The sequence below is a fragment of the Amblyomma mixtum genome, chromosome 4 (genome assembly GCF_055824585.1).
Source record: "Amblyomma mixtum isolate Tamu chromosome 4, ASM5582458v1, whole genome shotgun sequence".
Taxonomy (NCBI): Eukaryota; Metazoa; Arthropoda; class Arachnida; order Ixodida; family Ixodidae; genus Amblyomma; species Amblyomma mixtum.
The window spans coordinates 108,752,407-108,765,143 of record NC_143015.1 but is presented as its reverse complement, the minus strand read 5'-3'; the positions used below and the strand labels follow the sequence as shown (position 1 = coordinate 108,765,143).

Here is a 12,737-nt window from a genome sequence, read left to right as displayed (position 1 = left end):
GAAACGGTCACCGGCGGCTATAAGAACAGAGCCGCGCTGAGACGCAGCAGCAGGCGGGCAGCAGTCGCGCCATCGTGCCAGAGAGACGCTCTCCGCAGGACCTCGTCCTAGCCCGTTGTGCTCACGGCCCTTGTGTATATGATGTAAAAAGCCTTGTAAATACTCTACATATAAACGTCCGTTCACTCACCGTCGCATCGACTGTTCTTCGCTCAGCTCTGCTCAACAGAGGCAGCAGGCTGAGACGCTCCATGTCACAACAGTGGTGGCAGCGGTGGGATGCCCAACTCACAACACCGTGAAGCCCACAGCGTCTTGTGATCTATTTAAACATAGCGTGGTGTCCATCCTCTCGTGCTAAGGGCGAATGACAGAAGCTATATCGCGCCACGCAGTCAAGGATTTGTACCGCTGCTTTACAGTGAAGAAATACGCGCATAAGCATCGAATCGGCGTTGGCTAAATAGCTCCCCCCCCCCCCCCTCCTATTTGGTGACTGCGGTCTCTCTTTATGTGTTCTCGCAGGAGATACCTAGCCGCTCCACCGGCCCGCTGTACCAGTTCTTGTTCGACCACCTTGAGTACATTCGGGGAGCGGCTCCGGTGGCTGGACCGGGCAGCGGGCGTCTTCCGACTACAATGGAGGCACTTCTACGCTTCGTCAGCCTCCAGGGAAGAAGACTGTGCCATGTTCATGGGGCGGCTTTCTCTTCGTGCGCGTCTAGTGCTATGTGTGGAAAGGTAGGAAAATAATGACGGTGGCACTAACGATCACTGTAATAGAGATAACGTTAACTCATGACATGCTTTGAACACGTACGGCTGGTACCGGCCCATTTGCTCGTTACACGGGGTCCCAGCTGAAGGAAATCAAGGCTTTTGATTTCGTCTGGTCGGGGACAAACATATTGACGATGAAGAAGGAACGCCGACCAAAGAAAAAACAAAAACAAAAACAGACGTTTCGGCTCCCGTACGGGAGCCTTGTTCACATTGAAATGATGGAAGCAGCTCAGTGGCATTACATATGCTTGAAAAGATGGCGCAGAGAGCGTGCGTAGATTGGGTTAAGATTTCCATCGTTGCGGTTGAGCGTGTGACTAGTAGTTTGGATGATTAATGATTCCAAGTGCAGGCGAGGGCGTAGCTTCTTTTCCGTTGAAAGCACGTGTGCCCGACCCCAGTCGATGTCATGGCCTGTAGATACTGCGTGCTCGGCGATAGCATTGGAATCCACTTTTTTGTTACGTACATCGTTACTATATGTTCTTTTAGCCGCCTCTGGAAGTTTCCAGTTTCGCCAATGTGTGCGTAGTCACAGTCGGAACAGGGAACCTTATACACTACGCCAGGATATTTTTCTTTCGGAAGGGGGTCTTTGACGTTTACCAACCCATGGCGCAGTTTTCTTGTCGGAACGTGGGCGATAAGGACACCAAAGGTGCGCATGATGCGCGCTAAAGCCTCGCTTAGTATGCACGGGAGCACGTTTCAAGGGTGTCAGAGGAGTATCGCCTGCTGGGTGACATAAGCGCTCATCATGCGCACCTTTGGTGTCCATATCGCCCACGTTCCGACAAGAAAACTGCGCCATGCGTTGGTAAACGTCAAAGACCCCCTTCCGAAAGAAAAATATCCTGGCGTAGTGTATAAGGTTCCCTGTTCCGAGTGTGACTACGCATACACTGGCGAAACCGGAAACTTCGAGAGGTGGCTAAAAGAACATAGTAAGGATGTACGTAACAAAAAAGTTGATTCCAATGCTATCGCCGAGCACGCAGTATCTACAGGCCATGACATCGACTGGGGTCGGGCACACGTGCTTTCAACGGAAAAGAAGCTACGCCCTCGCCTGCACTTGGAATCATTAATCATCCAAACTACTAGTCGCACCCTCAACCGCAACGATGGAAATCTTAACCCAATCTACGCACGCTCCCTGCGCCCTCTTTTCAAGCATATGTAATGCCACTGAGCTGCTTGCTTCATTTCAATGTGAACAAGGCTCCCGTACGGGAGCCGAAACGTCTGTTTTTGTTTTTTCTTTGGTCGGCGTTCCTTCTTCATCGTCAATATTTCTGGCGTATCGTGTGTGCAAAAACTTCCGCGCGACGTTTAAGTAGCATTTTATGCAGCGTCACGGGTCGCAGCCACGTAAGTTTTAGTATGTTCAAGTTTGTTGAACAAAACATATTTTAGCTACCGAACGGCAAGCCTGCATTATAAACCGCGGGATATTTTGTGGAAACGTTCACAGTGATTGCTAAGTTTGCGAGTAACACATTCCCCTCTAGTAGTGGAGGCTTTTGAGATAATATTTTGGCATCTTGTACACCTGCTTTCCTCTGCTTCGTCACCTCGTAGCTGCTTTACAGCAGTGCGCGTCAACACCTGCGCCATATGGCCGCTTGTTATACGACTTGACTCGTAGATGCGATGGGCTGTGATATGAGCGGCACCCAAGCTTGATTTGCTGACTTTTGCAACGCCCCTCTCAGTGCACGGGAAACGTATTAACTGTCGCAGTTCGCGCAACTTTCCCACCAAGTAGGCATATCAATGAGAGGAGCACGCAGTGGTGCTTGCTGCGTATTTCGCGTTGCCCGCGTTTCGAAATTTTCGTCCTTTTTTTAAGGGTAGGTAGAGGCCTCGCTCATGCAATGACCGCAGTGTGCCGATAAGGTTCCCACCAGAAAACTGGGGCCAGTGCCTCGCAAACGTAGTAACATCGGGATTTATTCCACTTTCAATAATTCTATTCCATTTGTATTATGTTCCTGTTGTCGCTTGACTGAATTATTAGAATAAAGAAGAATAGCAGAGCACTGCATCATACTGTTCTTGACTTAAAGACCAAGTCCGTTTTTTGCTTTTTACAATTTGAGTTGATAATCACATCCCAATTGAGTCCCTTCGCTCTGGTGAAAAAAAAAACGAAGTAGAAATAGAAATATTTCCCTGAAATGGCCAAAAGCCAGCTCGAAATTTTCGTCCTTCAGCATACAGAGTCATTATCGACTCCCGTGCGTCCAGTGACGGAACACGCAAGGCTTCTTGTAGAAATCATCTCTGTAGAGGGCGCAAAATGAAAAAAAAATGAAAAAAAATGAAAAAAAGAAAGAATATTGCAAGGCGTAACTTGGTAGTGGTAGCGGCGGGGCTAAATCATGTCCTTAATGGTGACGCCGCACAAGTGGTGAAAAGATTAGCTGAGGGAGTTGACGGTATAAGGGCGATAGCACAGCAAGCGCAGATCGTGGTGTGCACAGTGCCGGAGGTACAAGGAACGAATGGAAAGGTTGCTAACGACGTAGTGAATCTTAATCGAGAGATAAGGACGTTAAGCCTCCAGAAAGGCTTTGAGGTGGTAGACATAAACAAGGAAGTGCACAGAGAAGGCTTGGGCAGAGGCTTTAGACGAGATCGCATCCATTTCAGTGGAAGGGTACGAGAAGAGATAGGCTGGCGCCTGGGAGGCCGAGCGGTCGCTTTTTTAGGGGATCCACGGTGGCTCAGGGCGTAGGGGTAAGTAGAAGCGAAGTAGTAAATTTAACAATGGCGGCTGAGCCCAACAAAATGGCTACTAGGAGGCCCAGAAAGAAAACTACGAAAAAGAAATTTAACGCCAGGATCAGTTACATAAATATGCAAGGGGGTAGAAAGAGAGCGAAATGGCTAACATTAGGGAACCCCAGGTGGTCGAAATTTCTGGTGCTTTTCACTACGGCGTCCCTCATAGCCCGAGTCGCTTTGGGACATTAAACGCCCGTAAACCAAACCAAACTAGTAAAATGAATAATTGTTACTGCACCGTGTCCTTCCCTTGAAAACCAGCTTTCTCTTGATTTTGAGGAAAGGAAATGCGCCTAACTGGACACCTAAAGCACTCAGTGAAAAAAAAAAAGCATAAATGCTAGCTGACATCTTTCCGTTGGCGGTATCTGTTTAAATGCATGCTTGAGTTGTCCTCTGACCAAATGAGCCAGTTAACGAAAACTAGACTGTAATACATACTTAGTGCAAATGGGTGCTGGCGTTTCATGCAAAGTGGATTTTTTTTAGGCAGATAGACGCTTTTCTCGGCTAAGTTATGCTAGTATTTGCGAACACCAGAAAAGAGGCGCATCATGTTATACTAGTAAAATTAATTAATCCACAGATAAGTGAGTTACTGCACCCTATCCTTTCCTTGAAAACCAGTTTTCTCTTCATTTTGGAGAAAGTAAATGAACATAACTGGACACCTCCAGTTTTAACTAGAGATAGGCACTTTGTTGCAATTCAAGATTTGTTGCGGGCCATTAGTGCAATGACTATATTAGTTTTTGAAAACAAAATTACTTTCGGCCTTGTGGCTCAATAAATTCTGGCCATTTCTTGCGCAATTCGATTGCACGCTCAGCAATGTCCGCCTAAACGCGTCAACCCGTGGCGCATATGCCAGGTGACACTCCCTGTCCAGCCTGCACCAGCCGAGGCGAGGCAGAGGTGGTCACGTGGCATGTGCGCCACGGATTGACACAGTTTGATGGTCATCGCTGAGGGCGAGCACCGCAGGCGCGCGGTTTTCGAATTCAGCGAGAAATTTCAAGAAACTAGTGCGGTTATTCCTAATGGCGAGCTAGAAATCTCTTGATTGGAACCAGGTGCCCATTTGTAGTCTTTGAAAATTATTAGAGTTACTAACTTTATGGTGGCCACCAGCACCGGCATTACACTCCAAAACACGGATAAGGATATTTGGGAGTAAAAAAGGGAGTAAGCTGTTCCCTATTGCACAGCCTATTAATGGGCAAGGTATTCTGGCCAAGTTGTGGAGTAGACTTTATCACAAAACATAAGGAATGTCTTCCCTCGGCAATAGAGGAATATTCCCACTGCAAAGCATAGTGACGTGATGTAGTTAGAAAATAGGAGGTGGCCTTTAAATGGCGGCTTCAGAAGTCTTGAGGTTAGCAAATAGAGAAGATTGAAACCTCGGTTAAATCTTCGTAAGGGATCGAATTTCGCGTATTTTGGGTAGGGAATTTATTTCTGTAGCCAACCGTACGTATTCCGTGTGTTTAGAGATAGAAACCTACGTCAGGACCTGCGCTGCATACACAACCCATAACAAGGAGCTAAAAAGGACAGTTTACTCTTTTTACTCCTCTTTAGGTTAATTAATGTTTAGAGTGCACTATGCCACATAAAACCTGTACTAAAAAAAATCTTTGAAAATAATTGATGGGCTTTCCTGAAACGCCTGGTATATAGAAGCACAAGTTTGTCGTCAACGTGCAATTGGCGCGACCAGTAAAGTAACCAATCAGTAAAGTTGGGCCGACCTATATTGTGGCGCATTCTTGTCTAATAACCGTGTGCATTCGCCTTCGCAGAGAAGCTGTCGGCGCATTCGATGTGGAAACACGGGCCGAAGGCGCTCTTTGGAAACCGCGACGAGGACTTTCCAACTCCTATAGGCTTTCTCAGGGAGAATAAGAGCGTAAGTATATGCATCCGGCCTCTTCAGTAGTATTATCTAAGCATCGCGAAGCATCCACCCAGCGCCAGAGTCCATCGTTTTCACACGGCCGCTCCGCGCATGCGCGCCTCTTCTCCTCCAGGTCCAATGGTCGAAAAGCGCAGCTCCTACTGCTCATGCGCAGTTCAGGTTAGTGTCAGGTGCATGCGACAAATGGTGGCAGCTGTCAACACACATCATTTCGCAGGTGTAGCTGGCACCTCATAGAAGCAGATCGTGCCATCGTCTCCCGCGTGTTTGCCTTCAGTCAGTAGCGAAAAAATTTCGCCACCCCCCGAGGGCACCAGTTCTTGAGAAAAAGGCGGATTAGGGAGAAAAGCAACTCTCTGTAAGAAGAACCTCAGCACCACTGGAGGCGCATCTAAACCAGCCTTCACTGAGTGCTGCTTTCCAGGCTTTATTGCATTTGTTTACCCAGGGGTGCCCTGTCACAGCAACCACTGAAGGCGCGTTCACACTTGCCTAAAAATCCGGCGAGCGAAGCGGATTCGCTCGCCGCAACAACAAGGACCTGTTCTCAGTTCTTCGCGCGCAGGCGAGGCGGAACCGCCGCGCCGCTGCTGTTTCTCCCTTTTACATACTATGTCGCTGCTAGTGGCATACAAAGATATAGTGAGAAAAGAGCATAAATTTACGCTGTGTACGTACCGTAAGCGTATGCATGCTTACGTACGTTAAACGCTGGCACATTATCACATTTAGTTCAGGGTATGCTAGCACAGACGAAAAAAAAAACAGCCCATAGTGGCGCCGCCTGGTTGTCAGGGCGGGAACCATTACTGTCAACAAACCGACTCTGCTGTTAGCCTTGAAGCGGCAGAATCGTCACTCTGAATAAAAAAAATAATGCAAATTTATCATACTTTTTCTCAGAGGCGAGCTGAGACGAAGAGAAAGACCTGTGCCGAATTTCTGGTCTGTAAGCGCACTGAAAAAGGCAGCAACAACGAGAATTCAATCCGAAGCGACCGGTCCGGCTTCGAAGGGCGCCGCCATGTTTGTCGCCGCGCGGCGGAAATCGGACCAGCCCGATCGCCCTTGCCGCTCCGCTTTCCGCCTCGCTCGGCGTCAAAAGCGGCCGATTCCGCTTCGCTCGCCGGATTTATGGGCAAGTGTGAACGGGCCTTGTGGGTTGCAAGAATATTAGCGATCATTACGGCCGAGGCTTTAAGATAGCAGCTATACAGAGCAGGCGTGAGCTGCTGAAGAACATTGCGTCTCATAGAGTGGCGCGTGGCTGACTACCGATGAAGTAGTAGGCGTAATACGGCCAGATCTGCTTGAACGACTGGACTAATCACATTCCGAATTCAGCTTTCGTTGTGTAGAAGAGAAGGCTAAAAGGACGTAATGACATTCGTAAGTTGTAAATACGAGCCGCGCACAACAGTAAAACGTTGTTTGCCTTTAAACAAAATACACCTGATTCTGCGTCAATACGAGTGCATAAATAAATAAAGGTAAACTAAAGGCGTCGGAAAAGGCGAACTGCAGTAAAAAGTGAATTCCAATAATGATTGTTTTAATTTAGTGCCGGAAAAGTAAAAGAGTGAGCTCCGATAATTGTTTTAATTTAGCGCCGGAATAGTAAAGTAGGGAAAGTCGTGATTGTTACTGAGAGTCATCTGATCTTCCACCGCAGCTGACTGCTCCTGTCTCCTGCCAGGTTCATCCATCCAATCCTCAACAGGTATGGGAAAGGGTCCGTAGCCCGATATCGTTGCTTTTGCCATCCCGCAGTCTCCAGAAGAATTTCAACGAACTTTTCTTCTTTAACGTGCACTCATAGCCTGCGGGCTTTTTGTATTTAGTCGCTATAAAAAATGCGGCCGCCTTGCCCGAGATTCTGTCCCGCCACCTCAAGCGGCCATGGCGTTTTACGTCGCAAAGCAAGCTTTACGATTGCTTGAGCGAATAGGTGCGCCCTGCCAATGACGTGTCATCTTTAGTGTCGCCATTCAGATTGTGGGCAGAGCGTTGTGGCGCAGGGCTTAGTATTATTCTTATGTACACATTTGCACCGTGAAAGCAAAGAAGGCTGCACAGTCCCGTCATACGTGAAGTCATGCTAAAATATTCTGCTTTGTTCAATCCTGACAGAAGAAACGGGTTGGACATGGGGGAGGGGGGGGGGAGGAGGGTCTATGTCTGCTGTCTTATTTGAAACACTTTTGTAAAAGCGCGTTTTTACACTGCGATGCCTATTTTGCTCGAATCAAAATACCGTCATTACCCTATTCTAACGTGCACCCCATACTCATACTGGCGAAAACGGAAAAGCAATTTCCTGTTTACTTTTAGCATAGCCTGAACCGCTTACCGCGCGCAGCCAGTGCGCACGCGCAGATTGGTTTTTCAACACGGCAGGTGTGAGCCTAGCTGGCCAGCACATGGCGCCATCTGCCGCCTTCAAGGCGATCTGCGCATGCCCACTGACGGCGCAGACTACGCGGTGAGCGGTAGCTGTACGCGCTGCGCTAGAAGTCTATATACGTAGCAGGGCATAACTCGATGCGAACCATGGAAACGTAAATAGGTTTAACCGCCATCTTGTGATGGCAGTGACGCTGAGCCTTTAGAAGCGTTCTTGCGGTTTTGTAGCGAAAGCTACACTACTATAGCTGGGACACATTTCGTTTTGAGCCTCCGAATGACCATGAAACAACTGTAAGATAAGTCTTGGCTAGTGTTGAAATGCATATATTCTTAAAAATGTGTAGACCACTTACTTGGTTGACCACCTTTGACCATCAACTTTGACCCTGAACTTTGATTTTGAACTTTGACATTAAATTTTCACTTTGTAATTTGTCCACAGACGTATGGTAAAAACGCCACGTGGTAATCACGTTGTCACATGATTTAGTTCGCAGTTGTGACGTCAGGTATGGGGCATATATAACCAGAGCTGTGCGCTGAGCGCTGAGGAGCGTACGTATGGTAAACTACATCTTCGAACATTGCGGCAAGCCACTTCTGACCACCTGGCAGACATCGCTTGCTTGCGTAGCTTTCGCCACGTGGAACTCGGTTCCGCAGAGTTGAACCGCTGCCTAACTTATTGTATCCGATTGTAATCCGCATGCAATTTCGAGACTGTTCTCATGGGAAAAGAAGGCATCAAAATCAGCCAATTGCGGTACGTGGTTAGTGCCTCTGTCATTACATACTAAGATCTACCGTTTCCTGATACAAAAATTCGTTTGAAACAGTCATTGATTATGAGTACTCAGTACATACCAGGCAATTTTTTTTAACGCTCACAGATTTCCTTTTAAACTCATACACTTCAGTGCGGTCTGTGCCGGTGCTTGTACAGCAGGGCAGACATTACATGCGTCAAGATTATACTGCGAGATTAAAGGACGTCTGCATCGAAGATGAGCCCAGTTTTTAATTTTGTCTTTATGGTAATGACGTTCGAGATATACGTATTTGAAAGCTGATTGAGCTGTCTTTCTCGCGTCGCACATTTCTGTAACGGTGTCACCTGAACTTATAATGCAACAAAGATACATTTATATGAGATGACTTGAATTTATAATGCAACAGATAGACAAACCGTTTACGTATTTTGCGAGGAAAACGCAGTTAAGGTGATATCGCCGACGGTACTACGCGCACCGACGTTTCATAAATATGCAACGCGGAAGGCTAACTCATCAAGCTTTGAAATGCATAATTTTGATGTTCAACATTTCTAACCCCATTGGCATCTAAGGAAAATGAAAAAACTGTGCTCGCCTTTCTGATATAATCTTACCCGTTTAATCAGACAATGAAATGCTATTACTTAATTTGTTACATAATCATTTGATCATTGGGCTGTGTCACCCTCTCTGTCCGCCTTGTTGCTGTACAATCCAGCTGCACAGAAGACACCGAAGTATCCCTCGTAGTGTTTAAAAGAAGAATCTGTAAACGTTAAAAGAAAATCCCTCTGTATAGTATATTAGATTGTGTACGATGTATTCTGCAAATTTCTGTTCACTCTTTTCCAGAGTCAACGCTATCCTCTGAACGTGGTACCCTCAGTTCGACAAATGGTGCCCGGCGGTGCCTTCCGCTGAAATGCAAAGGTGAGTTTGCAGCTACTTCTGCAAAGCACCATTGTAGGTTAATACACTGTGTCAGCAGCCACTTATCTTACAGCTGGGCATCCTTTCAAGTATGTGCCACATTCAGTGTTGTGTACATCATAGCATTTGTCCGTGCACTGTAAACAGCAATACGCCTGTATGGGAGTAAAACGGGAGTAAGCTGTCCTTACATACGCGCAAATATCTAATGGGAACGCCGCACTACTTTAAAAGATGCTGGAAAGAAATTTATTAATGTCCAGCATGCTTAATGTTTCCAGTGACGTTTCGAAAAATTTTGTTCACAAAAAGTTCTGGACACAAAGTGAGTGGTTTCAGCCAATTTAAGACTTTCAGCAACCTCCGTGGTGGCGACTGCTATCTCAAGGTCGCGGGTTCGATCCCGCTTGCTGTACGATGTCAGTACACGTTGAAGAGCCTTAGATGATTGCTATCAATCAGGAGCTGTCCATTACAACGCTCCTCGCCCATGTGTCGCTTCGGGACTAAACACTGGATATACCAAAGCCGTTCAGGAGCAGTAGCTGTCTTGCATGCCTTTGCCACTTCATTTGCATTTGTGTAATAGGTTCGGTGTATGAAGTTAAATACCATTAAACCAAGTCACTGAAAACCAAGTCACTGACGCGTGTAAAAATGCTTCAGGGTTCGTGTTTCAAAGCAGAAGAGCGACCTTAGGCCTCCCTCGCTATCATTTAACTCACTTTTCAGTCCCACTCCGGAATTAACCTGGATAATAGCAACGACCAGCCTGTCTTAGTAAGCGTGCACTCTATTTGCACTGTTTATGCAGTGTAATCGGGCTGTATACACTGTATACATGTAGGTCGTGAGCAGTATGAGAAAGTTGAGGCATTCATTTTATTCATTCCTGCGTGGCAAGCAGACCTTTTCTGTTAAACTAGTTTTCATCTCTGCCTATAATATCTAGACATTTACCAGATTTACTGAAGAGGTAACCAGAGATCAATTCTTGTGCATAAAATTTCTTGCTTCTCATTTTTCTCAACTACTATACACAGCACACATGACCGCGTTATGCGATCTTGGTAGTAAAACTGGTTGGGGTGTCCAAAGAGAAGTGAGGCAGTTACTGAACCTTTTCTGAACACCCAACTTATAAATTGCTTATATGGAGGCCCTATAGATGTACATAGATGGTTCCCAGGCCACAGGGTCTGCTTTGAACAGTTACCCCCTTAGCACCGCTGTGAATCTAGCAAGGTTGTGAAAGGTGAGAATGGTGGTTCTCCTACTCCGTATAGATATAGTCATCTTCGTGGGCGACGTAAATGCCAAGCCATGTGGCTAAAAAGCAGACCATGTGGCCTGGAAACTTCTGACCAATCACGTACATAGAGTGGATGATAGGTGCTTCTACGGGCAATTGGTGGGAATGAGTATCTTTTGCTGCAGCAATGTTCTTTTCAGTGTTTCGCATTCTAATAATCTTCATTTCACCCTCGACGACAACGCCGTGTCCAGGAAAAACTTCAGCAGCCGAGAAGCACGTACCACAGCGACAGCCGGTGTACAGTGTGCAGAAGAGTGCGAGCAAGTTACTTCCGCCAGCAGTCCTCCCATCTCGACGAACCCCACAAGCCCGATGAAGGCGCACGAGTGTCTCACATTCTCATTTAAAAGGCGCCTTTCACAACGTGTAATCGCAGGGGTGTCTACAGCAAAGTAGTGTTGAATATACTGCCGATCAAGCATGTTATAATAAAGGGCGTGCTAAATGGTGTGTCATACTGAATCTTGGTTTTGACATTACGACGACCGGGAACCCCAACATCCAAAAGGAGCCGTTGGAATCTTATTTTTATTGAGAGCAACAACTACCAATACGTACGTAATCTTCAATAATGCCACTTCGATTAAAAAAGTATAGAGGAGACTGAGATACCGAGCCTGCAGCACACAGAAATAAAAAAACACAATTAAAATGGAAAAAAAAGAAATCAGTGCCAAACAGTGCGCTAGGAAAGGCTTTCGCCTTGCAGAGCCAAAATCTCCCATCAATTATTTTCTCTAGCATCCTTACCACCAAACTACCTTTACGAAAGCCATCGTTGGTCCCGTTCTACACGCTTTTGCCACCATGGATGCGGCATAGCTAGGGGACACTGTCACAAAATTCGGCGCATTTTAGGAACAAACAAAGAAAAACCGCCGCGCGCACGGCGTCTCGCCGGCGCGAGCCCGACGGGGTAGAGGGAAAGCCCCCGCCGAGCGCGTGCCTCTCTCTCCACCGCCGCGGCGTACGCCGAGGAAATGAGTCATCCCCGCCGATTATTCTCGAACATGCGAGCCGGTTCTACAGCTGACGGGGGGAAAGGGCGTAGCCTTGCGTGCACTAAGACACGTCCCCCTCGCCCGTCGGCGTCGGCGCCACTCAAGAACACGCTCGAAACTTCGAGATGCGACCCCCGACCTCTGACCAATGGGGACGCGCGGCCGGTGAGAAGAGGAAAGGGAGACAGCACTGCCAAGGCTGCGTGTATGTGCGCGCCTACTCGGGCGCGAACAACAAACAGACGGGAGAGCGAGCCTATAAAGAAGGACGTTGACCGCTATCAGTCAGTCCGGACCGCCGTTTAAGCTTCGGAGAAGCGCGCCCGTTCGACTCCCGGGGAAAACACCACTCGGCCAGCATCGGACCAACGAGGCAACGTTCGCCAGTCTGCGGGACGGCATCGTCATGGAACTCTGGTCGTCGGACTGCCGCAGTGCCCGGTGAACAAATTGTGTTTTGTTTGTTTATCTCTCTCGCTTGTTTTAGTGCACTTTAGGTGTAATATTTCCGTTGAATTGTATTCTCTCTCGAGTTTAACTTTGCACAAGTTGCATCGTTTGTTAATCACTTTGTATGTGCTTGTACTAGTGATTGTGTAACCCTCTGTATCGTATCTTTGCTGCATAAACTTTGTTTTGTTTTGTAAACCTCTGGCTTCGACCCATTCTCTGGCTTGCGACCAGCGAAAGCTGGGCACCGAACGCCCAAAAACCTCTTGTCACTTGGTAGCTGGTCTCCGCTGAGATTGCCACGCTGAGTCGAGGGCATCTCCTTCGAGTCCGAGACCGCTACCCCCACACGCTCTAAGGGTGTCTGG

General features: G+C 47.4%; 1 long non-coding RNA gene across 3 annotated transcripts; it reads left to right on the top strand.

Annotated features, from left to right (window-relative positions):
• Window positions 1–537: 537 nt before the first annotated feature.
• On the top strand, window positions 538–11,373 carry LOC149347794 (uncharacterized). Of its 3 annotated transcripts, XR_016292664.1 has the most exons (6): window positions 538–741; window positions 5,379–5,485; window positions 5,607–5,653; window positions 7,167–7,214; window positions 9,526–9,603; window positions 11,110–11,373. It is a non-coding gene; the product is annotated as an uncharacterized LOC149347794 (long non-coding RNA). The 3 variants fall into 3 exon arrangements; XR_016292665.1 differs by lacking the exon at window positions 5,607–5,653; XR_016292666.1 differs by lacking the exons at window positions 5,607–5,653; window positions 11,110–11,373 and having other exon boundaries at window positions 9,526–9,604.
• The last annotated feature ends 1,364 nt before the right edge of the window (window positions 11,374–12,737 follow it).